The sequence below is a fragment of the Aquarana catesbeiana genome, linkage group LG05, assembly GCF_042186555.1.
Source record: "Aquarana catesbeiana isolate 2022-GZ linkage group LG05, ASM4218655v1, whole genome shotgun sequence".
NCBI lineage: Eukaryota > Metazoa > Chordata > Amphibia > Anura > Ranidae > Aquarana > Aquarana catesbeiana.
In genome coordinates this window covers 572,390,700-572,418,137 of record NC_133328.1, presented here as the reverse complement: position 1 = coordinate 572,418,137, position 27,438 = coordinate 572,390,700, and the positions used below count along the sequence as shown (strand labels likewise).

Sequence of the window (27,438 nt, the reverse complement as noted above, 5' to 3'; positions counted from 1 at the left end):
AGGCTACCGACCGGTCTATCAAGAGCAGGTCGTCTAGGTATGCTATGACAGCTATACCCTGAGCCCTTAATCTGGCCAGAGGAGGAGCCAAGATCTTTGTGAACACTCGAGGTGCAGTGGCTATCCCAAAGGGCAGAGCCATAAACTGGAAATGGCGCCCTCCTACCTCGAAGCGCAGAAACTTCTGATGAGCAGGAAAAATGGGCACATGCAGATATGCATCTCTGATGTCTATTGATGCCAGAAATTCTCCTCCCTGCAGGGTGGGAACTACTGTTCGAATTGATTCCATGCGGAAGGATTGAATCCTTAGGAATCGGTTCAGATCCCTTAAGTCCAAAATGGGCCTGACATCCCCATTTGGCTTTTGGACCGTAAAAAGGTTGGAATAGAAGCCCAATCCCTGGTCCTTTGCGGGAACTATCATAATAACCTAATGCGACAAAAGTCGCTCTAACGCTAGAAGGAGCGACTGCTTCTTCTCTGGGTCTCTGGGAACATTTGATCTGAGGAACCGAGGAGAAGGGAATTCCTGAAACTCCAGCTTGTACCCTAAGGTTACCGTGGAGACTACCCATCTGTCCTGGAAGTCCTCCTGCCAGAGCTCTGAGAATTGTCGCAGTCTTCCCCCCACTCGAGTGAGCGGGGGCGCCCCCTCATGCAGAGGTCTTAGTGTTTTGCCTAGTAGGCTTCTTTCCCCAGGACTTCTTTTGTCCCTGGGGTTGACTCTTGTCTCTGGACCCCGATGGAGGCGGCCGTCGAGACTGCCTGGAGGCTGAAGCCCCCGGCGCTGGGGAAAGAGTCCGTTTGAAAGAGGGACGCTTACTCTTCTTCTTGACAGGTAAGAGAGTGCTTTTCCCACAAGAGATTCTCTTGATATAGTTATCCAAGTCCTCTCCAAACAACCTTGCACCACGAAATGGAAACCCAGCCAGTAGCTTCTTACATGGTGCTTCGGCTGACCAATTTTTCAACCATAGGATTCTACGTAGATGCACCAACCCCAGTGAAAGACGGGAGGTTTGCACGATAGAATCTCTAATGGCGTCAACCACAAAGCATAAGGCCGCTGGAAGGTTAGCAAACCCCTGGGCCTGCTGTTCAGGTAATACTTTGATGACCTGCTTAACATGGTCTCTTAAGTATTGACAGACTCCAATTGCTGCTATTGCAGGTTGGGCCACTGATCCTGCTAAGGAGAAAACATCCTTCAATAGGGATTCCATCCTTTTATCTACAGGATCCCTGAGCATCTGAGCATTGTCTACAGGACAAGTCAGGCTATTATTTATGGAGGAAATGGCGGCATCAATAGCTGGTATTCCCAGAATTTTAATAAACTTTTCTTCCATCGGATAAAGTGTTGAAAACTTTCTCGGCGGAAAAAAACGTTTGTCTGGGTGATCCCACTCAGAATAAATAAGCTTTTCAAGTAAAGTATGAACAGGAAAAGCATGTGCTGCTTGGAAAGGTTTCAGTGACCCCAAAGCAGAAGAGGATTCTTTAGCAGTTTCAGGTATGGGCAACTTAAATGTGGAGCGGACCAATCCAGTGAGGATCTGCACTAAGACTTTCTCCTCTTGGGAAGTCGCAGAGGGTCCCTCTCCACCTGAATCCTCCGAAGAGGAATCATCCATCCCATCCCGATCCTCTGAAAGGGATTCATCTCCTTTATCCCAGAGCTCCTCTGTCTGAGGGTCTTGGGGAACAGAGGAAAGCCTAGTGCGTTTTCTTCCACTGAGTGAAGTCGTAATCACGGCCATTAATCTTTCCTCTAGACCATTAATGGTTGAGGAAAAAACCTCTTGTGTAATATATACAGGGGCTGAAGTGCCAGAAGCAGGTGTAGCCCCTGACCCCGATGGCTCTCCCTGGCTAGCCGTCCCTGGCCCATCTTTAGGGGGGAAGGATGCTGCCGACAGGGGGCCCTCAGAACCTGAACGAGATCCCCTAGTGTCTCTGGTTCCTGGGGTGCTTGAACCTCTTCTACCCATAGTGCAAAGCAACAAGGTGTGAGGTATACAAATGAACACTGTCCGCTGAGCGATGTAGTCTGGCTAAAAGCCTTGCTACCCAATGCTCAGTCTGGTGTTACTTCAGTAAATGCTGCCTAGGAGAATGCCTGTGTCCCACCTTACATGCGACCGTCAGCTCTGTGTCTCTCAGAAGGCTGAGTGCACCTGTACAGAGTGCCTTTAATAGCCTGCAGCTGGCCTGAGTGGGAGTCTAAACACTCTGTGCTGACATCCCGCCCCCTCCTCTACCGCCCCCCCCCCCCTCGAGTTTTGAAAAAAACGAGCGCTTCCCGCACTGCCGACTCTCCTGTCATGCTCTGGAGAAAAGGCTGGGGATGGGGGAAGGAGGGAGACTGGTAACAAGATTTGCCTGAACGGCTATCTTCAGAGATGGTGGCCATTAGGCCACAGAGCCCGGGTGGTATAACCACTTTCTAGACCCCTGTGGCCCCTCTCTAGCCTGGGGGGGAACATTCAAACATGAGAAATCCCCCCATCCACCTTACCTGCTTGCAGCCTGCTTGATACGCTGGGACATACACAGCGATTACAACACCTGAGACAGACATTCAGCATGTGTAGGTTTGTGCTCTTGGCAGCCCCCGGTGGTCACAATAGGCATAGCATGCATTTACCTTAAAGGAGAAAAGCCACTAGAACTCAAAAATTCTGTGGAATCTCCTCTTACCTTATCCAGCCGCAGGGTGCCGTTTACACAGACCCAATCTTCACCTCTCACGGTGGGCTCCGTTTGAAAAAACCGTCAGAGACTGGGGCCCCCATCAGTAGGGGGATCCAACAGTTCTGGGACCGTAAAGCACCTCGCCAGAAATTAGGAAGTTTAAAGCCATTTTCTGATCTGCGGGGTCCAGCTCTCTAAAAAGAGAAGCATTACGGGTAAAACCTCGTTTCTTCGGACACGAGGCCCGGGTACCATTCAATTCGGCCATGAAAAGACACTTTGAATGGATCCGGTTCGCCTGGCTTGCCCCAGTATAGGATCTTAGGATATTCCCTTTGGAGCTCAGCACAGGACATCTTTACACGTCCATCACCTAAGACACTGGCGTAAAAAACTGAGGTATCCCTGCAAGGGGGAGGGATTATATAGGGGGTTGAACTTCCTGATAGGGTGTGCCAGTGTCCAATCACCAGTGATACCTATATAACCCATCAGTAATTACTGTGGCTCTGTGTCCCGTGATGTTCGAGAAAGAAAGTAGGTTTTTCCTCCATTACACTTTTTCGGATCGGAGCGAGTCGGATGTCACCGCTGACATCCGACGCTCCATAGACCTCCATGGAGTGTCCGTTCAGGTCCGCCTAAAAAACTGACAGGCAGACCTGAACGGACAGTCCGTGTGAAAGAGGCCTTAGGCTAGTGCACGAGATATGTAAATCACCTGTCACTCACAGCAAGGGGGAGGATTTGACAAAGTTTTTCTCAGTTTGTCAAGTTTTATCTCACTGAACAATAAAAAAGGATTGCTCAGAGATGGAATAACTCTTTGTGGCAAGACTGGGCTCAAATGATAGTAAATCTTATACTCTACAGTATGATAAAAAAAAAAAAAAAAAAATCGGGTTTACATCCACTTTTACTGACAATTGCGTGGTCATGTAAAGCTGTACCCAAATAAAATGTATGTCCTTTTTTCCCCCACAAAGAGCTTTCTTTTGGTGGTATTTGATCACCTCTGCGGTTTTTATTTTTTTGCACTATAAACAAAAAAAATACCTAATTACAAGCAAACAGATCCCAGATGAGGATGGTTACCTTTTAATAGCCATTCAAACCCCTTTGTGTCAACTTGTGTGCATGTTATCAGGCCAAAATCACCAGGGTATGTAAACTTTTGATCAGGGTCATTACTATAATTTAAAAAGAGTAAACACGGTTGATTGATAATAAATGGCTTTAGCCAAACACTAACCATGAGTGAAAAATGTTTTTGTGTTATTCATATTCTCTGAAAAATGGCCAAGAAATCATAAATTCTGCCTGGGTATGTAAACTTATGAGGACAACTGTATATAAAACATTTCTTTTTATGTTTGCAATATTCCAACTCACCCCTGCTAGGCAACCTTAAAAGGGATTGTAAAGTCTCATGGTGTTTCACCTTAATGCATTCTATGCATTAAGGTGAAAAACCTTTTGTGCTTCAGCTGCTCCCCAAACCCCCCTCCCTTTTTTTCTTACCTGAAGCTGATCGCTCCAGCCGCTGTCTCGAGTCTTCAGAGAATAGATTGAAAGCAGCAGGTGCCATTGGCTCCCGCTGCTGTCACTCAAATCCAGTGACCTGCTGTCCTTATGTCCCCTGTTCCTATAGCAGTTAAGTATAACATGTTTGTTATTTTTATTTTTTTTAATCTTTCCCCTCAGAATTATTTTATTTTAACGTTTATATCAGGGCAAATGAAATGTGCACAGGCCGGCTCTGAATTTCTGACATAATCTTTAGCTAATTATTTTACTAATTGAACAGATATAAACAAAACGCTTTCAGGGGTATATTTATTTACCAGACCAAAAATGAGCAAATACACATGCAGCATGTAACATTGGACTGCCTATGGGTCGGATCCTTTCACACGGGCTGGTCCACTTGGCGGACTCAGCTTGCATACTACCAACTGTCCCGAATTTCCCGGGACACTCACGGGATTTGGACCTTTTTCGCGATTTTAGCATTTCCCGGTAAATGTCCCAGGAAATTCTTTTTTTCCCGATATTTCGTGGCTCCCCGCCGCTTTCGCTAGAGGTCTGCGATTTTTCCTAAGACCAAGAACAAGAGGCGTAGCCGGTGTAACGTCTATGAGTGCCTCCCGTCGGATAATGCCTCCTACGTTACGTCACTTCAGCTGATTTCCCGATCAGCTGGCATGACGTCAGACTGCACATGCGCAGTTCGTCGGATGCATTTTCCGACAGGAGGCAAGCCACGGGGAGGAGGAACAGAAAAGAAAGTGTCAGCGTGTAGGAGCGAGGCTTGGGAAAAGCGAGCGAAGCAATAGAAAAGTCATACATGAACAAGGCAGAGACAAGAGAGCAAAAGAGGAGATAATTAGAGCACATAAAATAGATAAAAAAATTACAAGAAAACAGCAATAGAAAGGAGAGAACTGGAAAAAGGCAGAAATGGCAGAAAGGGCTGGGGACATCTGATGTAAGGGGGGGCTCCGCTGGGGACACCTGATGTAAGGGGGGGCTCCGCAGGGGACATCTGATGTAAGGGGGGCTTCGCAGGGGACATCTGATGCAAGGACAGACTCTGCTGGGGGGCACCTGATGCAAGGACAGACTCTGCTGGGGGGCACCTGATGCAAGGACAGACTCTGCTGGGGGGCACCTGATGCAAGGACAGACTCTGCTGGGGGGCACCTGATGCAAGGACAGACTCTGCTGGGGGGCACCTGATGCAAGGACAGACTCTGCTGGGGGGCACCTGATGCAAGGACAGACTCTGCTGGGGGGCACCTGATGCAAGGACAGACTCTGCTGGGGGGCACCTGATGCAAGGACAGACTCTGCTGGGGGGCACCTGATGCAAGGACAGACTCTGCTGGGGGGCACCTGATGCAAGGACAGACTCTGCTGGGGGGCACCTGATGCAAGGACAGACTCTGCTGGCGGGCACCTGATGCAAGGACAGACTCTGCTGGCGGGCACCTGATGCAAGGACAGACTCTGCTGGCGGGCACCTGATGCAAGGACAGACTCTGCTGGGGGGCACCTGATGCAAGGACAGACTCTGCTGGGGGGCACCTGATGCAAGGACAGACTCTGCTGGGGGGCACCTGATGCAAGGACAGACTCTGCTGGGGGCACCTGATGCAAGGACAGACTCTGCTGGGGCACCTGATGCAAGGACAGACTCTGCTGGGGGCACCTGATGCAAGGACGGACGGCAGGTTAAACGCTCAGGGATCCCGCTGATTCTGCATTATGGTGAGTTGAATAATTTCATTTTATATTACAATGTAATAATAGAATAGAAATAATGCACTTCAATCATCCTGACACCATAACAATCATGGTGCTGGAATGATTGAAGTGCTAACACCAGGTGTTTGGAGTATCTTTATCTGCTGATTGTTAAACTCTCTAGAATACACATATTTCCATTGTTGTGCAGGATCTGGGGCTGCTGTCCCTCCATCCCTCTCCCCCCTTTCCCTCTCCATCCCTCATTCATCTCAGACTCTAACCACACCCCCTTTGAGACACGCTCATTTAAGACACGCCCACTTGTTCATGTAAATCACGCCCATTTTTCACCGTGGCGCGCTGCATTTTTGCTTTCCCCCTGTGCCACGCTTACAAATGCATGACCCAACATTCCCTAATTATAACAAGACTCCGCCTACAGCCAAAAAAGTGTCCCTAAAAATTTTTTTACAATGTTGGCAACTATAAGCTTGCTCAGCAGGGGATCGCTCTGCTGATCCCCACTGAGCAGAGGGATGACAGGTCCATCGCCACTCACCATGCAGAGACGGACCTGTCAGAGCCCCGCTCTCCTCTATGGGGAGATTGGATGAAATCGGACAGCCTGTCCGTTTCCATCCAATCCGACAGACGGATGGAAAATAGGGTCACCATCCGTGTGGATTTCACAGACGGGATCGGATCAGATAGCAGCAGATGTCAGCGGACAGGCGGACCCGATTGCAAAGCCCGTATGAAAGGGGCCTAACCGTTTTGGCAGAAGACATGCAAAAATGATAGGCAGTCTAATGGCCACCCAACATGGCTGACAATGCTGCTGCTAATTGTTAGTCAGTGGCTTAGTGTTGTCACCCTGCAACAGTGCTGTTTGACCTTGTTTACATGTGCGGTAAAGTTTACTGATCCTGTGAAAAGTGGATCACTTTTCAGAGGCAGTTGCCAGGCGGCTTAGCAGCAATGTGTTGCCACCTGAACACCTATTTTAACCATTAGAAGCCTGCCAGCATTACATGTGGTTGCAGCGCAAGTGCAGCATGGTTACATTCATTTGAATGGGTCACATTTGGTGGCAGATTCACCTGCCAAATTCTGTCTGCTATCAGCATGAATCACTTCTGACAAGCTTTCCTAACAACCAAGAGAAAAAAACGGTGACAGGGGAGGGACCTTCAGCACACAACCTGTGATTGACAGCCTAAGCTCTGTTCCTGTGTGCAATGTGAAGGGAGTGTGTCCCTCCCCTCCAATCAGCTCTCAGAGCTCTCCCCACTAATGCCGCGTACACACGAGTGGACTTTACGGCAGACTTTGTCCGGCGGACGGGATTTCGTTGGACAATTCGATCGTGTGTGGGCTCCAGCGGACTTTGTTTTCTCGAAAGTTGGATGGACTTAGATTTGAAACATGTTTAAAATCAATCCGTCTAAATCGAGTCCGGTCGAAAAGTCCGCTCGTCTGTATGCTAGCCCGACGGACAAAAAGCCACGCTAGGGCAGCTTATGGCTACTGGCTATGAACTTCCTTGTTTTAGTCCGGTCGTACGTCATCACGTACAAATTCGACGGACTTTGCTGGATTGTGTGTAGGCAAGTCCATTCATTCAGAAAGTCCGTCGTAAAGTCCGTCGAAAAGTCCGCTGGGCAAAGTCTGCCGTAAAGTCCGCTCGTGTGTACGCGGCATCAGATCTGCAGACTGTAATTTCAGCTCCCCACCTGTTTTCTGAAAGCTCAGACAAGCTTTCTATATTCTGGACTTTGAATGGCTGTAGAGAAGAGAATCCTGCAGATAAACAGGTACAACTTATGCAGGAGGATTTGTTTGATCTCTGTGTATCACCTCACTGAGTATATGTGGTGTACAACCCCTTTACGATAATGTACAGCTCTCTGCACACGTCAGCAGCCACACTGAAGTTGATATATTTTCTAAGTTGACCGGCACTGCTCTAGATTTGAAGACATAAATGGTTCTTCCTGATACTAGATCAGGTATCTATGAAGTGGCCACTGACTGTATGTTAGGGCATAGTGCACATCCTGCCTCGCTTCTTACTACAGACCCTTTCTTTTGATGTTAACCTTTAAATTATTATACACCTAGACTGCTATCTTGACATATGATAATGGCTCATCCGCCTGTATTCAGCCATCACATTTCTTGTCCGCTGTGTTAGACGCAATTTCTTTTTTTGTACTCTACACTTACTAAGGTTAATAAGAAATTCTGAAGCTGTGAGCTCTCCAAGAATGTGAAAAGCAAACCATTACTAGAGACTAAGATTATGGCACTTGAGTTTGACATAAAGGACTAGCAGGGTGAACTCAATGAAAGACATTAGCTGGAGACTACTGCAAAAGATTGTAAAGAGTTAACAGTAGTACAAATTATCTTACATGTCACCTTTACTAAATAAATAACTGACAGCCATGGATATTCTTACAGCACCTCTTGACATAGTCATAAGCTTCTTCTCTAGGCTCCTACAATTCATTAACAATAGATATTACTTACATGGGGCATGTATGGTCTTTCTGTGTTTGCATGGGATTCTCCCATTATCCAGTCATAGCCAGACTTGCGGTTTTGCCATAAACTGGCTGTTACTGAACTGTAAGTCTGTATAAAAAGGTATTAGGTAGAGTTGTCCTGATACCACTTTAAGACCGAGTACAAGTACAAATACCTTTTTTTCAAGTATTCACAGATACTTTTTTTTAATGTCATGTGACGGTGGCACTAATATGCAGCATTGACGACGCATAGACTGTGTCAGTAGTTTTTTTACAATTTTCCTTTTTTACAATTTATTTTGAATTACTTTTACAATTATTTTTTGTTTTTTTATTTTTTTTACAATGGGTTTCTTTTTTCCGGCTGCATCTGTCCTACTCTGAATCCAAGGCCAGCCACAGACAGAGCAAATTTCTTCCCTGCAATCATGGAATCCCTCCCACAAAGCCATTGTGTTCTCCCAGTGGGGGAAGCCATCCCAGGTGGAAGAACACAGTAATTATTGCTAGTGGCTATAACATTCGCTTGCAATAATCGCATGTAAAATCTGGCAGGCTGGTTGCACCCAAGTTGATTGATCAATGAGCCAGGCGGGCGGCGTGAAAGAGCCAGGCGGGATGGAGAGCCGGGCGGGCGAGTTGAGAGAATCGGGCAGTGAGTGATAACATCTCTCTCCGTATCACCGCTCTTCTGCCCTCACAGCCCGGCCTCTTCAATGTCAGAGGTGCGGCAGGGAGCAGAGAGATGACATCTGGTGGCAATCCACATCTGGTGGCACTGGCAGGTGACATGGCAAGTGACAATTCATATCTGGTAGCACTAGCAGGCAATGTGGCAAGTGACAATCCACATCTGGTGGCACTGGCAGGCGACATGGCAAGCATCAATCCACGTTTGGTTGTAGGCGACTTGGCAAGTGACACACTCGGAGCTCCCACTGATTCTGCATTATGGTGAGTTGAGTGGAAGGTGTCAGTGTTTTTTTATTTTATTCTTTATTATTTTTACAAATTTAACCTTTTAAATATTTATTTAAAAAAAAAATTAAGAATTGTATCATCCCTGACATCTTCCCTTTGAGACAGGGAAAGGGACTGAGGATAGAGATTCCCCAGTCCCTTTCTCTGCAGCCTCAGCTGCACTGAAAATGAATGGAGAGGCGACAGAGGCTCCTCTCCATTCATAAACTGAAGCATCGTAAACACAGTTTACAGTGCTCAGTTATGAATTGACAGTCAGTGATCACCGTTCATTCGGAACAGGAAGGAGTCGGTAAATGACAGATTTACCAACTCCTTCCTCCGCTCTCCATCCTGACATATCGAGGACAAGGGGGGCAGAGGAGCACGGAGGGGGGGACAGTAGCACAGAGGAGCATAGAGGGGGGGACAGCAGCACCGAGGAGCACGTGCTGCCCCCCCCTCCGTGCTCCTTGTTGCTGCTGTCCCCCTCCATGCTCCTTGTTGCTCCTGTCCCCCCCTCCATGCTCCTCTGTGTTGCTGCCCCCCCTCCATGCTCCACGGTGCTGCTGGTTCCCCCCTCCCTGCTCCTTGGTGCTGCTGGTCCCCCCGCCGTCCATGCTCCTTGGTGCCAAGCCATTGTGTTCTCCCAGCGGGGGAAGCCATCCCAGGTGGGAGAACACAGTAATTTTTGCTAGTGGCTATAATGTTCGCTTGCAATAATCGCATGTGAAATCTGACAGGCTGGTTGTACCCCAGTTGATTGATCAATGAGCCGGGCGGGCGGCGTGAAATAGCTCGGCGGGATAAGAGAATCGGGCAGGGAGCGATGACATCTCTCTCCGTATCACCGCTCATCCGCCCTCACAGCCCGGCCTCTTCAATGTTGGAGGTGTGGCACTAGCAGGCAATGTAGCAAGTGACAATCCACATCTGGTGGCAGGCGACACATTCGGGGCTCCCACTGATTCTGCATTATGGCGAGTTGAACTATGTCATTGCATATTACATGTAAGGAAAAAAAAAAAAATCGCTTACTCTCCACCCCCAGGCCTTGGCACAATTCTCTTCTATACAGCCGGTCCCCAGTGCCAAAAAGGTTGGGGCCCACTGCTTTAAAGCACCACTAAAGTGACATGGAGCAAAGCAAAAAGTGTAAGAGGACTGTAAGCTAACCACTTTATTTAGTGGCAGGAGCTTTAACTGGCATTCAGAGAGCTTTAACAAAGCGTGTCTGAAGTCATGTTTTGAAGCAAGTGTAAACTAGCCCTGAGAGGCTGAGCCAGCTGGCAGTCCAGGCTTCTGGCTGGATCGTGAAAACTGGTCACAGGAGTGCAGAAATAACTGATCTGAACTGATTATCACTGTTATAAGCAGCGTTATGAATCCATTCATATCAGTGTGTATTGTTATTAGCTGTGATTAGCTACCGCTAATCACATGGTACAGATGGGCTGTGATTGGCCCTGTCTATACCATGTGAACACTCACAGCGAGCAACACAATAGAAGGAAATATAGGAAACACGCAGGTTTTACACTATTGGAGTACTTATATTTTTACATGCCATACACATCCAGCTATGGGCTTGAATTCAGTGAGGCGGTTTGAAGAGTTGCGGTCCTGTTTGGTGTACAGTGGAGATTGTACTACTACCACAGACGATCTGAAGTGCATGGGTCGTGCTCGGTACGCCCTGGAGAATATATTAATACTACAGGCTTCCCTTGATCCTCTAATGGGGGATCCTGGGCTTCTGGTAAGAAGTGATTCTCTATATACGGTGGTGGATTCAGCACAATCTTCTCCATACCAACATTTGAAGATTCACCTTATTTGTTGATGGACTTTATTTCACTTATTTTGCACGGGTGGATGTTGCATATATTTTAGTTATATATAAGGTTGGACATTATTATATCTATTCACTTATATGAATGTCACTTATTTTAGCTATTTGCTATAATTGAATTTGGAGTGAGTATTTATTATTTTGTGGTTTAGAAGGTTTTTATTCATTTGTGCTTATGGGATTTTTGGTTCTGGAAATGAATACTCATGCACTTGCACATTCATTTTTGATTTATGCTGAATTTTGGATGGCTCCTCAAATCGGGGGGTGATTCATATTCACTTTATATTTACAGGTTTAGCGCAATCCTATATTTTCTTTTATTACTTTGTCACTGTACTGGTGTTACACAGGAGAATTGCTGCTTCTACTATTTCCTATAGAAGTCCCCTACTGTTTAGATGCACTTTGTTTGGTGCATTTATATATCTTAGCGCAGTTTCTTTTCGTTTTTTTTTCCCAACATAATAGTACACAATGAATGGAAGACATCTATTGTGTACAATTGCCATGTGATCTGCTGTGATTGGTCACAGTGATCACATGGTACTAGCAGCAGCGCATAACACTGATCTGTTATCCGCTGTGTCCAGTGGACAGCGGGTGACAGATCACGCTGTAGCACAGCCCGTGGTGAACACACAAGATGCGTTCTGGGGAGGGCGTTATATGACATTTTCCCCCATCACTAGAAAGCCAAAACTTTTTTTTAGATCTGGATAAAGTAAAGAAGGGTTAAAACCCCTGTCAGGTGTTTTACTGCTATCAATTACTGTCCCAGTGGCAACAGTTTCACCAGATATTGGCGACCAATATCGGCGTCATAGGAAGAGATGTTAAAGACCTCTAAGCAACTAAAACCTGTCAGGGGTTGTGATCCTTTCCCACTTTATTCAAAATTGTCTGGCTATACACCGATACATGTTTAGGTGTCTGTAAGGTTATTAGGAACAATAATTGGTAGATGGAACTTTGTTGCAGGTTCACTATGAATCCATCTGCAATTCAGCCTCATATAAACTCCTATTACAGCAACCCCCAGTCCTGGTCACAACAGCAAGATCATCAATATATAATAACATTAGGACCCGTTCACACTAGTCTGATTTCTCCTGGGTCTGCCTTCAAACTGCAATGTGTGATAATGGAAATCACATTCTCCACGGCGCCCCTTCGCATTAATGCAACATGGCGCAGTGCCATTTTTCAAAAGGTGCAGGTGCTTCTTTTGATGTAGCATAATACATTTCTAGACTCACAGACTTCAATGGAAGCACATGAAAAAAATGCATGCACATGTGTTTTTTGTGCCAAGCAGTCCTACAAAAAAAAAAAAAAATGCAAGAAGCATAAAAACGCAAGTAAAAATACACAAAAACGGAGTGAAAAATGCATGATTATGCTGGAGTACATGTGTGAACATAGACTAGGCCCCTGTTTGCACTTTCGGTGGGGGGGGGGGGGGGGGGGGCAGTAAAAACATGCAACAAAGCCATGTTTTTACCACAGCCAACCACTTCCCCTTAAGCTGCAAAGGCATGGGCCAGGGGGTGTACACATGCTGCTGCAGGAATTACACCCCCCCCCCCCCCCGTTGTGTTCGATTGAAAAGGGATGAGCTGCAACCGCCCTGCAACCATATGCAATGCAAGCACTTGCAGCACAGGAATACGGCATTTAGGGGGTAAAGTGGATGTAAACCCTCACATATACCCAGTGAACTGAGCAGCCTCAGATGATACACAGAGGTGAAACAAATCTCCCTACATAGGTTTTACACGTTTATCTGCTGTCTTCAGCTTGCTACAGTATATTCTTTAGAAAGTGCACATCCTGTTACAAATCCTTCTTCCTGTTTCAGCAATGGGAGGGGAGTCTGGGCTTACTCTGTGAGCTGATTGGAGGAAAGGCACACACCCCCAATCCACATAGGCAGAGAAACGAAGAAACTTGCAGAGCTGTGCTGTGAATAGACAAGCTCTCTGCTAATCGGTCTCTAAAGTTACTTCCCCGACACAAATTTCCAACTGTTTTTATCTCGTGTGTCGGAAAATTGTTGGCAAGATGAATGCAGTATGTTATCAAAAAATACTAGAAGAACATTTGCATTCATCAGTCAGGAAGCTGCCTATGGGATGTACTTGGACATTCCAACATGACAATGATCCAAAACACAAGGCCAAGTCGACCTGTCATTGGCTACAGCAGAATAAAGTGAAGGTTCTGGAGTGGCCATCTCAGTCTCCTGACCTCAATATCATTGAGCCACTCTGGGGAGATCTCAAACGTGCAGTTCATGCAAAACAGCCCAATAATTTACAGGAACTGGAACAGGTATTAAGAACTGGGGTATGTAAACTTTTGATCAGGGTCATTTGGGTAGTTTCTGTTGTCATTATGATTTAAAAAGAGTAAACACAGTTGATTGATAATAAATGGCTTCAGCCAAAGACTAACCATGAGTGAAAGAAAAGTTTGTGTTATTCATATTCTCTGAAAAACAGCCAAGAAATTATAAATTCTGCCTGGGTATTTAAACTTATGAGCACAACTGTATGTGTCCAGGTCAGATTTCATGAATGGGGTTTACAAACACTTTAACCACTTCCCGACCTGCGCACGCCGATGTACGTCGGCAGAATGGCACGGCTGGGCAAATGGGCGTACCTGTAAGTCCCATTTGAATTCCCCGCCGTGCCATTGCGTGCGCGCGCCGGCCGGGAGCTCCGTGGGTCAGGTCGCGGGTCCTGCGGACGCCATCGCCGCGGCATCCCCGCGATCGCCTCACGGAAAGGACGAACGGGGAGATGCTGATGTAAACAAGCATCTCCCCATTCTGCCTAGTGACAGTGTCACGATCTCTGCTCCCTGTCATCGGAGCAGAGATCAGTGACGTGTCACAGCTAGCCCATCCCCCCTACAGTTAGAAATCACTCCCTAGTACTGACTTAACCCCTCCCCGCCCCCTAGTGGTTAACCCCTTCACTGCCAGTGTCATTTACACAGGAATCAGTCCATTTTTATAGCACTGATTGCTGTATAAATGACAATGGTCCCAAAAATGTCCGATGTGTCTGCCATAATGTCGCAGTCACAATAAAAATCGCTGATCGCCGACATTACTATTAAAAAAAAAAAAAAAAAATTATTAATAAAAATGCCATAAAACTATCCCCTATTTTGTAAACGCTATATATATTATAGCAAAAAGTAAAAAATAATGTGTTTTTTTCAAAATTGTCGCTATTTTTTTGTTTATAGCACAAAAAATAAAAACCGCAGAGGTGATCAAATACCACCAAAAGAAAGCTCTATTTGTGGGGAAAAAAGGACGTCAATTTTGTTTGGGAGCCACGTCGCACGGCCGCGCAATTGTCAGTTAAAGTGACGCAGTGCCGAATCGCAAAAAGTGCTCTGGTCAGGAAGGGGGTAAATTCTTCCGGGGCTGGAGTGGTTAAAACAGGTGGTAAGGAGGCAAAATATATATATTATACACACACACATATATAAAAAAAAAAAATTATATATTATATATATATTATTATATACATATATACACATACATACATACACATACATACACACACACACACACACACACACACATACATACATACATACATACATACATAGATAGATAGATAGATATATCTATCTATCTATCTTCCTCATCGCCGGTCAATGCCTTTCACAAGTGATCCGAGCGTGGATCATTCTTCTAAAGAGTGACAGTCCTTGCCGCAAATGTAAATAAGCCCTAAAAGTGATCAGCAGTTACCTGTTCCATTAACAGAAGTCTGAATTTGTGCATCTCTGTACTCACCAAAGAGCAGCTGTCTCTATAGAATGATGAAGTCCGGCACCCAAAGTCCACTCCAGGCAGCTGGAACGGTCAAAGTATATAGGTTTTTTTCTGAGACACTTCTCCTTGCTCACTTAATTCCTTACGAAGCATGAAACCTAAAGCCTAAATCAGTGTTACACATGACCGAAGAGGACTTGTACCTTTACTAAAAAGGACTTGTACAGCTTTATAAACAAACTGGGCCAATCCAGATACACCTGGGCTTAGCTCTCCCTGGCAAAATGTGCAAAAATATCCACCTGATAGCAGCTCTCTATGGCCTAGTCCACACAGGCCAGCTCCAGTCTAGAAATATGAAATCATATCTTAGCCTCGATTCACACTGCTGCGACCCCATTGTCATGTGATTTCCTGTGAGACAATGCAGTGCAGTATGCTTACAACTTTGATCTGACTTCAATGCGACTTTATTAGAGAAGAAACTTCCTCCTTCCTCCCTAGTATATTACACCTAAGAGTAGCAGAAACGCTTATTCCTACTCAAATTTTTTTGCAGATTTTTCAAGCGTAAACATGCAAAGCACATAGGGCAGCCCTTTCACTTTTGAATAGGCTGCTCTATGCCGGACAAACACCCCAAAGTAGCCAAGAACATTTCCGGTTGTGGAGTGTCACATGAATTTTCAGTGTGCGTTTTGTCACGCGGCAAAACACACGTCTGCTAACTGATTTGGGCATCATTACCAATTACACTGCATTCACATCTGCACATTTCCGAATGCAAAAAATGCATGCTTTCGGAAATGCAAATGCTCATTGTGCTTGCGTCGCTATAATGGCAACACAAGCACAATGCATATTTCCATTACATGTGCTCCATTGCTCTGATCCCCAGCACCAAGCCTCCATTATCTGTACACCGTTCATTGTTCGCTACTCAGCCTACAACCCCCCCCCCAATCGTCTGTCTACATTCCCAGTACTGAGCCACCAGCCTCATATACACTGAAACCCCCTGATCATTGCTGTATGTCCCTATTTACAGCACTGAGCCACTAACCTATACCCTAAATCCCATTATTCTTCCCACTGTCCCCATCCCCCAAGTATCATTCTTTCCACTGCCCCCCATGTAAGGATCCTTCTTCCCACTGACCCCCCACTGAAGGGGCATTCTCACCACTTACCCCCATGTAAGGATCATTCTTCCCACTGCCTCCTCCCCAATGTAAGACTCATTCTTCCCACTGCCTGCTTCCTCCCCAATAGAAGGATCAGTAGGAGTTAATAAATGCCCAGGTATCAGGGGTTAGTGGGAGTAGGAAGAGCCCCTGTGTCAGTTGTAGTAACAAATGCCCTAAGTGTCAGTACATGTAATTAATGGACCTGTTTTAGTAGTAAGATGGATGGTGCCCCAGCACTGGTGTCAGTAAGAGTATTAAAAGATCCCCAGCACCGGTATCAGTGAGTAATAAAAGATCCCCAGCGTTGGTATCGGCGAGTAATAAAAGATCCCCAGCGCTGGTGTCAGTGAGTGTAAGACCCCTTTCACACTGGGGCCGCCTGTGCGTTAATGTCGCTTTAGCTCTGTTTAAGCAGTGCTTTTTGCCCGCTAGTGGGGCGCTTTTAATCCCCGCTAGTGGCTGAAGAAGGGCTTATAAACGCCCCACTAGCTGCTGAAAGGGTTAAAAGCGCCCGTGTTGCAGCACTTTTAACCCCCCGCTAGCGTCTGAAGAAGGGGTTAAAAACACTCGTGTTGCGGCGCTTCCGAAGCCCTTTTCAGGTGCTTTGGAAGCACTGCCTATTTATTTCAATGGGCAGGGTGTTTTGGGAGCACTGTATAAAGCACTCCCAAACCACCCCAAAGATGCTTCTTGCAGGACATTTTCTAACGTCCCACAAGTGCACCGCCTCAGTGTGAAAGCACTCGGACTTTCACATTCGGGCGGCATGGGAAGCAGTTTTCGGACGGCATGGGATGCAGTTTTCAGGCGTTATTTCCAGCGCTAAAACGCCTGAAAACTGCCTCAGTGTAAAAGGGGTCTAATAAAAAATCCCCAGCACTGGTGTCATTGGGAGTAATAAAAAGACCTCCAGTGCTAGTGTTGGTAATAAAAGACCCCCAGCACTGGTGTAATTGGGATAAATAAATACCCCAGCACTGGTGTCAGTGTGAGTAATAAAAGACGCCCCAGCACTAGGGGTGCTCTTTTTTGTAGAGGTTTACAGGTTACAGCACACCTGTAAATTATTGCACCGCATAAGAGATTTATGTTTTGTTTCATGAGAATGACCATTTTCACAATACTAATAATAATAATAATAATAATAATAATAATAATAAGTGCATCCGGAAAGTATTCACAGCTCTTCACTTTTCCAAAATGGATTAAATGCATTGTTTTTCTCAAAATTCTACAAACATTACCCTATAATGACAATATGAGAGAAGTTTGTTTGAAATCTTTGCAAATTTATAAAAAAACAAAAACACTTTGTTGAAGCACCTTTGGCACCAATTACAGCCTCAAGTCTTTAAGTATGATGCTACAAGCTTGGCACACCTATATTTTGGGCAGTTTCTCCCAAGCTCCATCAGGTTGGATGGGGTGCATTGCTACACAGCCATTTTCAGATCTCTCAAGAGATGTTCAAATCAATTTCAAGTCTGGGCTCTGGCTGGGCCATTCACAGAGCTGCCCCAGTCTGAGGTTTCTGAGTGCTCTGGAGTAGGTTTTCATCAAGGATGTCTCTGTACAGTGCTGCGTTCATCCTTCCCTCGATCCTGACTAGTCTCCCAGTTCCTGCAGCTGAAAAACACCCCCACAGCATGATGCGGCCACTGCCATGCTTCACTATAGGGATGGTTTTGGCCAGGTGATGTGCGGTGCCTGGTTTCCTTCAGATGTGACGGTTGCCATTCAGGCCAAAGAGTTCAATCTTTGTTTCATCAGACCAGAGAATTTTGTTTCTCATGGTCCGAGAGTCCTTCAGGTGCCTTTTGGAAAAATCCAGATGGGCTGTCATATGCCTTTTACCTCTGGAGTGGCTTTTATCTGGCCACTCTACCATACGGGCATGATTGATGGAGTGCTGCACAGATGTTTTTTTCTGGTGGAAGGTTCTCCTCTCTCCACAGAGAAATGCTGGAGCTCTGTTAAAGTGACCATCGGGTTCTTGGTCACCTCCCTGACTAAGACCCTTCTCCCCCGAGCACTCAGTTCAGCCGGGCGGCCCACTCTAGGAAGAGTCCTGGTGGTTCCAAACTTCTTTCATTTACGGATGATGGAGGCCACTGTGCTCATTGGGACCTTCAATGCTGCAGAAATGTTTCTGTACCCTTCCCCATATCTGTGCCTCGATACAATCCTGTTTCAGAGGTCTACAGAAAATTCCTTGGACTTCATGGCTTGGTTTGTGCTCTGACATGCACGGTTAACTGTGGGACCTTATTCTTTCATGTTGTCATTATGGGGTATTGTTTGTAGAATTTTGAGGAAAAGAATTTCATTAATTTTGGAATAAGGCTGTAACATAACAAAATGTGGAAAAAGTGAAGCGCTGTAAATACTTTCCGGATGCACTGTAGGTGGTAAGCTTGGCCTTGGTTTTAATTTAAGGTTTAGACATTTATGTTAATGTTTATATTTAAATATTTTCCCTTATGAAGTACACCACACTACTACTTAAGGGCTGGTTCACACCACAAAAACGCACTTCAGATCGGTTTCGGATGTGTTTTTGCATGCATGTTTGTAAGGAGTTTTTGGTGCATTCCGGTGCGTTTTTAATGCGTCTCCTAATGCATTCCAGATGCTTTTTTCTTCTTATTTTTTCCTGTTTTTTCCTCCATTGTACTGGTGCCCTGTGCATTTTTGATGCGTTTTACTGTGTTCCAGTACAGTCCCGTGCAGGAAAGATGCACCATGTCCTACTTTTTTTTTTCTGGAACTGGAAAGCCCTGGAACTGACTGCATTGGAAACCACATAACCTACTTTCCATGCGTTTTTGATGCTGAAAAAAAGGCACTGGACTGCATATGGTGTGAACTGGCCGGAAGGCTGCATTCACACCTGAGCGTATAGTTTTTCAGGCAGAAAGTTGTGCGATTTTATCGCAATTTTGCCCAGGTCAAAAGGTCACCAATGTAAAAAGCAGAAAAACACCCAAATCTGCCCGAATTGAGCTACAAAAAAAAGCACCAGAACTTTATTGAGCTTCAGGCTTTGGCTTTAGGAGATTTGGAGTGGAGACGTGAACCATCTCCATAGAGAATAATTGATTTTTTTCTCCTCCAGAGTTTTGGAGCTTCAGGCTTCAAGCTACAAAACGCTGAGGTGTGAATGGGGCCTAACAGTTTGATGCCATTTAGGATTTACTGTTCTAAATCTATAAATACTGCTGTTGTCTGTTGTGTTCAGGCTTTGCTACATGCGGGCAGCTTTTTTTTTTTTTTTTAAGAGCAGATGAAATAAAAAAATGAATTTCTTCTGACTGCTTGAATTTTTTGATGAAAACCATGGGCAGTAATCGTGACACATCGTGGAATCAAATCAAATCATTGACAGGATAATCGTAATCAAGTCGAAGCATGAGACCAGTGAAGATGCGCACCTCTAATATTAACCTGTGTATCAAAAACCCCCTGAGTGAGTACTACAGCAGTTACTAAAGTAAACAGTTTTTTTCTCTTAGAAATACTACCTGTATTTCTTAGAAATACTTTACAGGCCTTTCGAAATACTGCATATAAATACTATGTAGTGGTCTATCTAGCCAGCAGGTGGAACATTAGGCTTTCCCTCATGTTTTTCTGTACGTCACTTGCTGCAAAAGAGATTTACAGAGCTCAATAGCTTAGGCTGAATTTTGTGAGTGAGTCAGAGGCAAGACTCATTGATTACTGGACAGCTGTGTCCAAATATTTAATAGCAGGCAGCTTCCACTATCTCTTTAGCTAATCCATAGTTCTATGGGAATCCTTAGTGTATAGACATCAATATTAGATCAAAAACTTGGTTATGCTTCTGAGTGTCATATGACCACATGCATTGAGGAACACTGGATTCTTTTCCACTGTTCCTTCTGGTAGATTAATTTTGACTATACTTAGGCCCCTTTCACACTGGGGCGGTAGGGGGCGTCGGCGGTAAAACAGCGCTATATTTAGCGCTGTTTTACCGTGGTATTCGGCCGCTAGCGGTGCGGTTTTAACCCCCCGCTGGCGGCCGAAAAAGGGTTAAAACCCCTCGTATAGCACGGCTATAGCCGCGGTATTACCGCGGTATAGCCGCGCTGTCCCATTGATTTCAATGGGCAGGAGCGGTTTAGGAGCGGTGAATACACCGCTCCTTCACCGCTCCAAAGAAGCGGCTGACAGGAGATTTTTTCTTCTCCTGCCAGTGCACTGCTTCAGTGTGAAAGCCCTCGGGTTTTCACACTGAACAAACAGCGGAGGCTGTTTAGGGGCGGTTTGCAGGCACTATTTTTAGCGCAATAACGCCTGCAAACCGCCCCAGTGTGAAAGGGGTCTTAGGCTCTAAAGTAATATTAAACGCTCATGTTTTTTTAACAGATGTATCCTACGCAACCTGTAAAACATTGCCCAGTACATAACTGTGCCCACATTCCAACCAAAACACTTACATGGTTTGCCATTCGCTGCTGGCTCCAGGTCACAGACCGCCATTTTCCTGAACTTCTGTGTAGGGGAACATGCACACAGATGACGTCACATACACAGTGCTCTAGGGTCAATGTGGGAGCTGGTGTCAACTATTCACTTAGAAGAGGGAGGATGGGGGAGAAGGCAAGTGGCTTGCTGTCATGGTGCTTTCTGTATTGCCAACTGGGAGTGCACACACAAAAGGAGACTCCATGGGACCATGAAAGGTTATGGAGCCACCCAAAGACCGGATCCAGATTAGGGGGCATTTTGAGAGAAGGAAAGCAACCACAGGATTAAAGGAGAAGACATGCAAACATGGTAAGTGCTAAGGCCTGCAGCATGATTTTTATTAGGGTTTAATGACTTTTTGAAGCAGACCTACTTCCATTTTTTTAACGAAACGCCCTGAACCCCTTTTACACAATCACAGTTTTTGGTTTTTTTTTGGGGGGGGGGGGGTTTTGGAGTAGGCAGACAAAATTTCCGTAATGCTCTCCTAGGTGAGAAGGAATTAGTCTCAGCTGCCTCCTGTGATACACCTCATCCATTTCAGGGCTTTGGGACCATTTATACCACTGAGCATGCACACTTCATGTCATCAGGAGGCCAGCTGCAAGGACCCAAAAGAGGCAGCCAGTCTCCGGAGATGTCAGAAAGGTAAAAAAAAAGAAGAACCTGCTTGAGGTGTCTACTTCCTAATGATCTCTCCCCTCTCCAGCCGTGGGTGCTATGAATAAGCACCTGCTGTAACGGTGTGAAACGCATCAGTGGTTTCATCCTTGAAGCATGGATTTATTATAACAATAAAGAAATCGTTTTCCTTGGAGTGCGGCCATCTGGACCTTTTTGCATGTCAGAAAGGTAGATGTCAGCACAGGATGCTGGATTCTATGGGGTGAGTATTTTAATCTAGCGGACAAGGTGTGAGAAGGTTAATATTAAAAATAACCTGGAATGTAACTGAAATTTCCTTTTAAAGTCTAAATCTAAACCCAAAAATAAAAATTGCAGCTTTCCAGTCCTCAGATGTGGTGGCTGCGTTCTTTTTAATGCCAAGAAAAGAAAAACACCTGTTGATCCAGATTGAAAACCTTGTAAGGTCCCGTGTATTGAACTGAAAATCTCAAACAATGCTATCAGCTTTCCAAGCTGCCTTCTGTAATCTTCAATACACCTCCTTTCTATATAATAGAGATGTGGAGAGTGAAATTTAGTTGCAGCTATAAAAAAAAAAATAGGTGGCTTGCTATTAATTTAGTGATTGTTGTAAGTGCCCCATTGTCAGTGCCCTTGCAGACTAGAGTGGGATCAACACTTGGAAGAGCACTTTGATAATGTTGCGTGGCTTTAACATATATTTGCAAATTTATGCAAATGAGACCTTTCTTTCTAGCAAAATGTTAGAAGCAAGTTTTAATTAGGACCCCGTTGCTGGCTAGCAGGGCAGAGTGCTGGGAATTTTTTCTTTTATTTTTTTATGTACTAGCAGTAACGTAAAATTCACAGCCGTCTCTCCGCCTGGATATTAACCCTGATTATCTTCACCAACTCTTGAAATTTTCACATGAAACACTCAACTGCTGTATCGCTTCGGATATCTTCAAGCTCGAGTGAAAAAAAAAAAAAAAGTGGATGGGATCTTAAACCTAATTGCATAATTGACAATAGACAAAAAAGAGCTCTAAGGACTACATTTTAGCTCATCTGCCAAATTGTTCTCTAAATTTTGTCTGAAACTGGTTTTACTGCAGAGACTCTATTATGATTATTGCTCTCAAAATGAATTTGTGCCACCTGATTGTAATAAGAACTCATTAGCTGCAAACCGCAACTTCTGTTGAATGAATTTAAGAGCGTTCGGTCTCCCATTAGGGAGTAAGCTTTTAAATGGCACAAAAGGAAATTGGACCAATGTGATATTTCCTAAACAATTCATGCGACTATGCATCATGTGTTCTTAACATGACGCAGTCCAAGGTCTGTCTCTGGTAACCCCCGTAGCACATCAGTACTATACTAACATAATTACATCTCTACGAAAAGATTCCAACTTTATAAATTATAGTTCTTAATTTCCAACAAAGGAACATAAAAAATATCCTACAACACACCCCTGCTCTTCCCTTATGCAATTAGAGCTGGCTCCACACCTTTACGCAATGTGTAGCATACCATTATTCTTGAAGGGACACAGCAAACATGTGGAAGAAGATGCTCTGGTCAGATGAGACCAAAATCAAACTTTTTGGCCTAAAAGCAGACAGACACTCGGGTTGATTTACTAAAGACATTATCGACTGTGCACTTTGCAAAAGTGCGGTTGCACTCTGCAAGAGTAGTTACTCCAGAGCTTAGTAAATGAGCAGACGCTCTGCTTACTTCCATCGTCCAATCATGTGCAAGCAAAAATGCTGTTTTTTTTATTTTCATTGCATGTGATTGGGTATTCTTTGGAAAGTGAAGCCTTACCTCATTTACTAAGCTCTGGAGCAATTGCACTTGCAGCGTGCACCTGCACTTTGCAAAGTGCACAGTCTAGTTGCCTTTAGTAAATCAACTCCATGTGTGGCAGAAAACGAACATTGCACATCACCCTGAACACCCCATCCCCACTGGGAAACATGGTGGTGGCAGCATCATGTTGTGAAGATGCTTTTCTTCAGCAGGGACATGGAAGCTGGTCAGAATTCATGGGAAGATGGATGGGGCCAAATACAGGGCAATCTTAGAATAAAACCTGTTAAGAGTCTGCAAAATACGTGAGACTGGGGCAGAGGTTCGCCTTGCAGCAGGACAACAACCCTAAATATAAACACAGAGCTACAATAGAATAGTTTAGATCAGGGATATGCAATTAAATGCCTATGTGTGTGTTAGAATGGCCCAGTCAAAGTCCAGACCTAAATCCAATTGAGAATCTGTGGCAAGACTTGAAAATTGCTGTTCACAGACACTCTCCATCCAATCTGACAGAGCTTGAGCTATTTTGCAAAGAAGAATGGGCAAAAATGTCACTCTCTAGATGTAGAGACATACCCAAAAAGACTTGGAGCTGTAATTGCAGAGAAAGGTGGTTCTACAAAGTATTGACTCAGGGGACTGAATACAAATGTACGCCACACTTTTCATATATTTGTAAAAAAATTGGAAAATCATTTATCATTTTCCTTCCACTTCACATTTATGTGCCACTTTGTGTTGGTCTATCACATAAAATCCCAATAAAATACATTTATGTTTTTGATTGTAACATGACAAAATGTGGAAATCTTCTGGGGAATGAATACTTTTTCAAGGCACTGTATATCGCTATCATACCCCCTTTTAAGCGTCTCTTCTTCAGGGAGATTACATTTATTGTTTGTAGTCGTTCCTCATAAATGAAGTCCTCCAGCCCCCTTAATAGCTTTGTCACCCTTCTCTGGACTCTGCAGTTAAAGCACATTCTCCCTGAAGGATTGGTGACCAGAATTGGATGGCATACTCAAGATGTGGCCAAACCAGTAGAATTATAGTTTTACCTATATTGAGTCAATACCATTTTTGTCCGTGCCAATAGTCTGCTGACCTTGTTTGCTGCAGCTTGGCATTGCATGCTATTGCTGAGCTGATGATCTACTATGACCCCCACATCTTTTTCTATCCTTGATCCCCCTGGAGATCCTCCCCCTAGTGAGTAGCTTGCATTCAAACTTTTGGCTCCCAAGTGCATTAAACTTCATCTGGCATATAGCTGCCCACCTCTCTCATCACCCCCTATTATGTGGCTAGGTTCTTTGAGAATCCTTACCTATTTTTACTCCACCCCAGTCCGGTCACCTGATCCCATAGTTCTGGCTCCCCTGTGTCCATGAACAGCTTCTGCAAGGGAGAGGAGAGAGCGCAGACAATGGCTGGGCTATGGGCGACTCCTGGAATTTCCAGCCGTAGTCGAGCGTTCCCTCAGCCAGAGCTGCAGGTTCACATGACCGGATAGCAGCGCATTACAAATAGGTAAGTAAACATCTTTTTTTTATACAGGTTAGGCAGGTTAGGTAGGAAGGGGAGAGGGAACATTTTTAAGAGAAGATAGACTTAGACTTTTTTTCCACTTTAATGCAATACTCATCAGCAGACATGTAAAAGGAGGCACAGAATGATAACTGTAGTTTTACATAAAGTGCCGTTATCCTTTCTTCCTAGCTTCCCCACACAACAGGACTAAACTCTCTCAAAACACAAAAAATAGAAAATAAATCTAAATGCAAATATCTTTTGCAAAGCTCCGGGGCAAATGCATCTGTCTGTGTAGGGCCAATAACACTGCTGAATCCTTAAAGTGGTGTTCCGGCCGAAATTATACTTTTTAAATAAAAATACCCCTATAATATACAAGCTTAATGTATTCTAGTAAAGTTAGTCTGTAAATTAAGGGCCGTTTTGTTAGTTTATAGCAGTAGTTTGTTATTTTATAAACTTACAGCAGGCCGTGGCCATCTTAAGTGTGGGCATCTGAAGCCAGACTGTATTTCTTCCTGGATCTCATCCTTGCAGATCTCGCACATGCTCAGTGCAGCACAAGCAGTGTAATAGGTTTCAGGTCAGGGTTCCATAGCAACGGCAGTTTCAGAGGAAGTTGCCACCCCTTCCCAGAAGGCATTGCAAACAGGAAATGATGTGATGGGCCGCGGCCAGGGAGGAGGAAGTGAAAAATGAACACAGCAGATATACAGTAGGTGCTGAGAAAAAAAATAAAAAAATATCCAATTTGTTTACAGTGCATAGTTTAGTGAGGGATGCTGAAGAGTTGTAAAAGTGGGTGGAACTCCACTTTAAAGCAGTAATGTCATCACATTGGTGTCCATAGCTCTTATGCCCTATACACATGATTGGACATTCCAACAACAAAATCCATGCATTTATTTCCGACGGATGTTGGCTCAAACTTGTCTTGCATACACACGGTCGCGCAAATCTTGTCGGAAATTCCGAACGTCAAGAATGCGGTGACGTGCAACACGTACGACGAGCCGAGAAAAATGAAGTTCGATAGCCAGTGCGGCTCTTCTGCATGATTCCGAGCATGCGTGGAACTTTGTGCGTCGGTATTGTGTACACACGATCGGAATTTACGGATTTTGTTGTCGGAAAATTTGAGATCCAGATCTCAAATTTTGTGAAAATGTCCACTGGAGCCCACACACGGTCAGAATTTCCGACAACAAGCTCCCATCGAACGTTTTCCGTCGGAAAATACGACCATGTGTACAGGGAATAAGGCCCCTAAAGGATTCATAGCCAGCAGCCACATAGCCAGATGCACTTGCCAGAACCTCGCAGTCATTTGCCTGCTTGGAAAAAAAGAAAAAAAAAAAAAAAAAGGATTTACATTGAGGTTTATTATTTAAAGGCAATTAAAGCCCCTTTCCCACAGGCAGACTCCTTTTGGATCAGCAGGGGATCTGTCCGCTGATCCCCTTCTGATCAGAGCAGAGTGGGCGGATGACAGTTCTGCATTCGCTCAGTTTGTGCAGAGCCGAGACAAACGGAGCCTACTTTGCTCTATGGACTGGTGGTTGTAAACAGAATCCGCTGTGTTTACACCCGATTGCCCTCTGATCTGATCCACCTAGACAGAAAGGGGTCGGATCCCCTTCTGTTCTTTTATTAGCGAACAGATCGGATTGAAGGTAGGCAGGTGTAAATGGAAAGCGGAGTCTGTTTACACCCGCCAATCCATAGGGGTGAATGGAGGTTGCGATCAGTTCCGCCTGATAAACTGACAGGTGGACCTGATCGGATCTTTCGTGTTAAAGGGGCCTAAAAGGTGGGCGTATTTGTTATCTTTCCTTCTACTTTACAGCCCAACTCCACCCAAATCATTTTAATAATCGGCCATAGATGAATTGAATCTTGGTCAATTCTGCAAGGATCGGCCAAGATTCAATTGATCTACGCATGGGTGTCCGCAATTAGGGGCAAGGAGGGGCAAGTGCCCCCCCCCCCCGGAATCAGGGATCGAATGGGGCGTTCCCCACTCTGTCTTTATCCTTGCGCTGGCGGCCAGCCCTGCATGCACCTGTACACAATTTAGCGGGGCCGGTGACAGCTGGTGTGAGGAGCGGGACAGCGAAGGCCTCAAGGGGTGGGCAGGATGACATCACCCGGTCTACATAGTGCGAGTGAGAGGCCCAGGAGACGGAGGCCGCAGAAAAGGAAAGCAGCAAGACGCCAGGAACAGCGTGCACAGCGTCCCGGTGCCTCCCAGAGCCTGGAACCCCTGCAGGAAATACAAGCAGCCAGGGACTGCTCCATATCACACGACATATCTGAAGGAAGGAACAGAGCACCTCCTATCCTCACCCAGAATGAACATGAGACATGGGGCACTAGAGGGAGGGACTGCAGACAGGGCTAGGGGTCTCATTCTCTGACCCCCCCTTTCTCTCACACCCCCACCATCACCCCTCTCCGTCACCCTCCTCTCTCTCTCACCCCCCTCCGTCACCCTCCTCTCTCTCTCACCCCCCTCCGTCACCCTCCTCTCTCTCTCACCCCCCTCCGTCACCCTCCTCTCTCTCTCACCCCCCTCCGTCACCCCCCTCTCTCTCTCCCCCCCCTCCGTCACCCCCCTCTCTCTCTCCCCCCCCTCCGTCACCCCCCTCTCTCTCTCCCCCCCCTCCGTCACCCCCCTCT

The 27,438-nt window shown here is 45.4% G+C and overlaps 1 protein-coding gene across 5 annotated transcripts in view; it reads right to left on the bottom strand.

Annotated features, from left to right (window-relative positions):
- The window catches only part of CPQ (carboxypeptidase Q), a 713,444-nt gene that overhangs the window by 674,166 nt on the left and 11,840 nt on the right, over window positions 1–27,438 (bottom strand). The window contains exon 1 of one of the 5 annotated variants that reach the window (XM_073632011.1): window positions 24,554–24,744. The exons of 2 other annotated variants lie outside the window; for them this stretch is intronic. The gene's annotated coding sequence lies outside the window, so the exon portion shown is untranslated. Of the gene's footprint in view, window positions 1–15,112; window positions 15,281–15,393; window positions 15,493–24,553; window positions 24,745–27,438 lie in introns of those variants that run through there. 2 more of the 5 variants (XM_073632014.1, XM_073632013.1) reach the window with 2 other exon arrangements.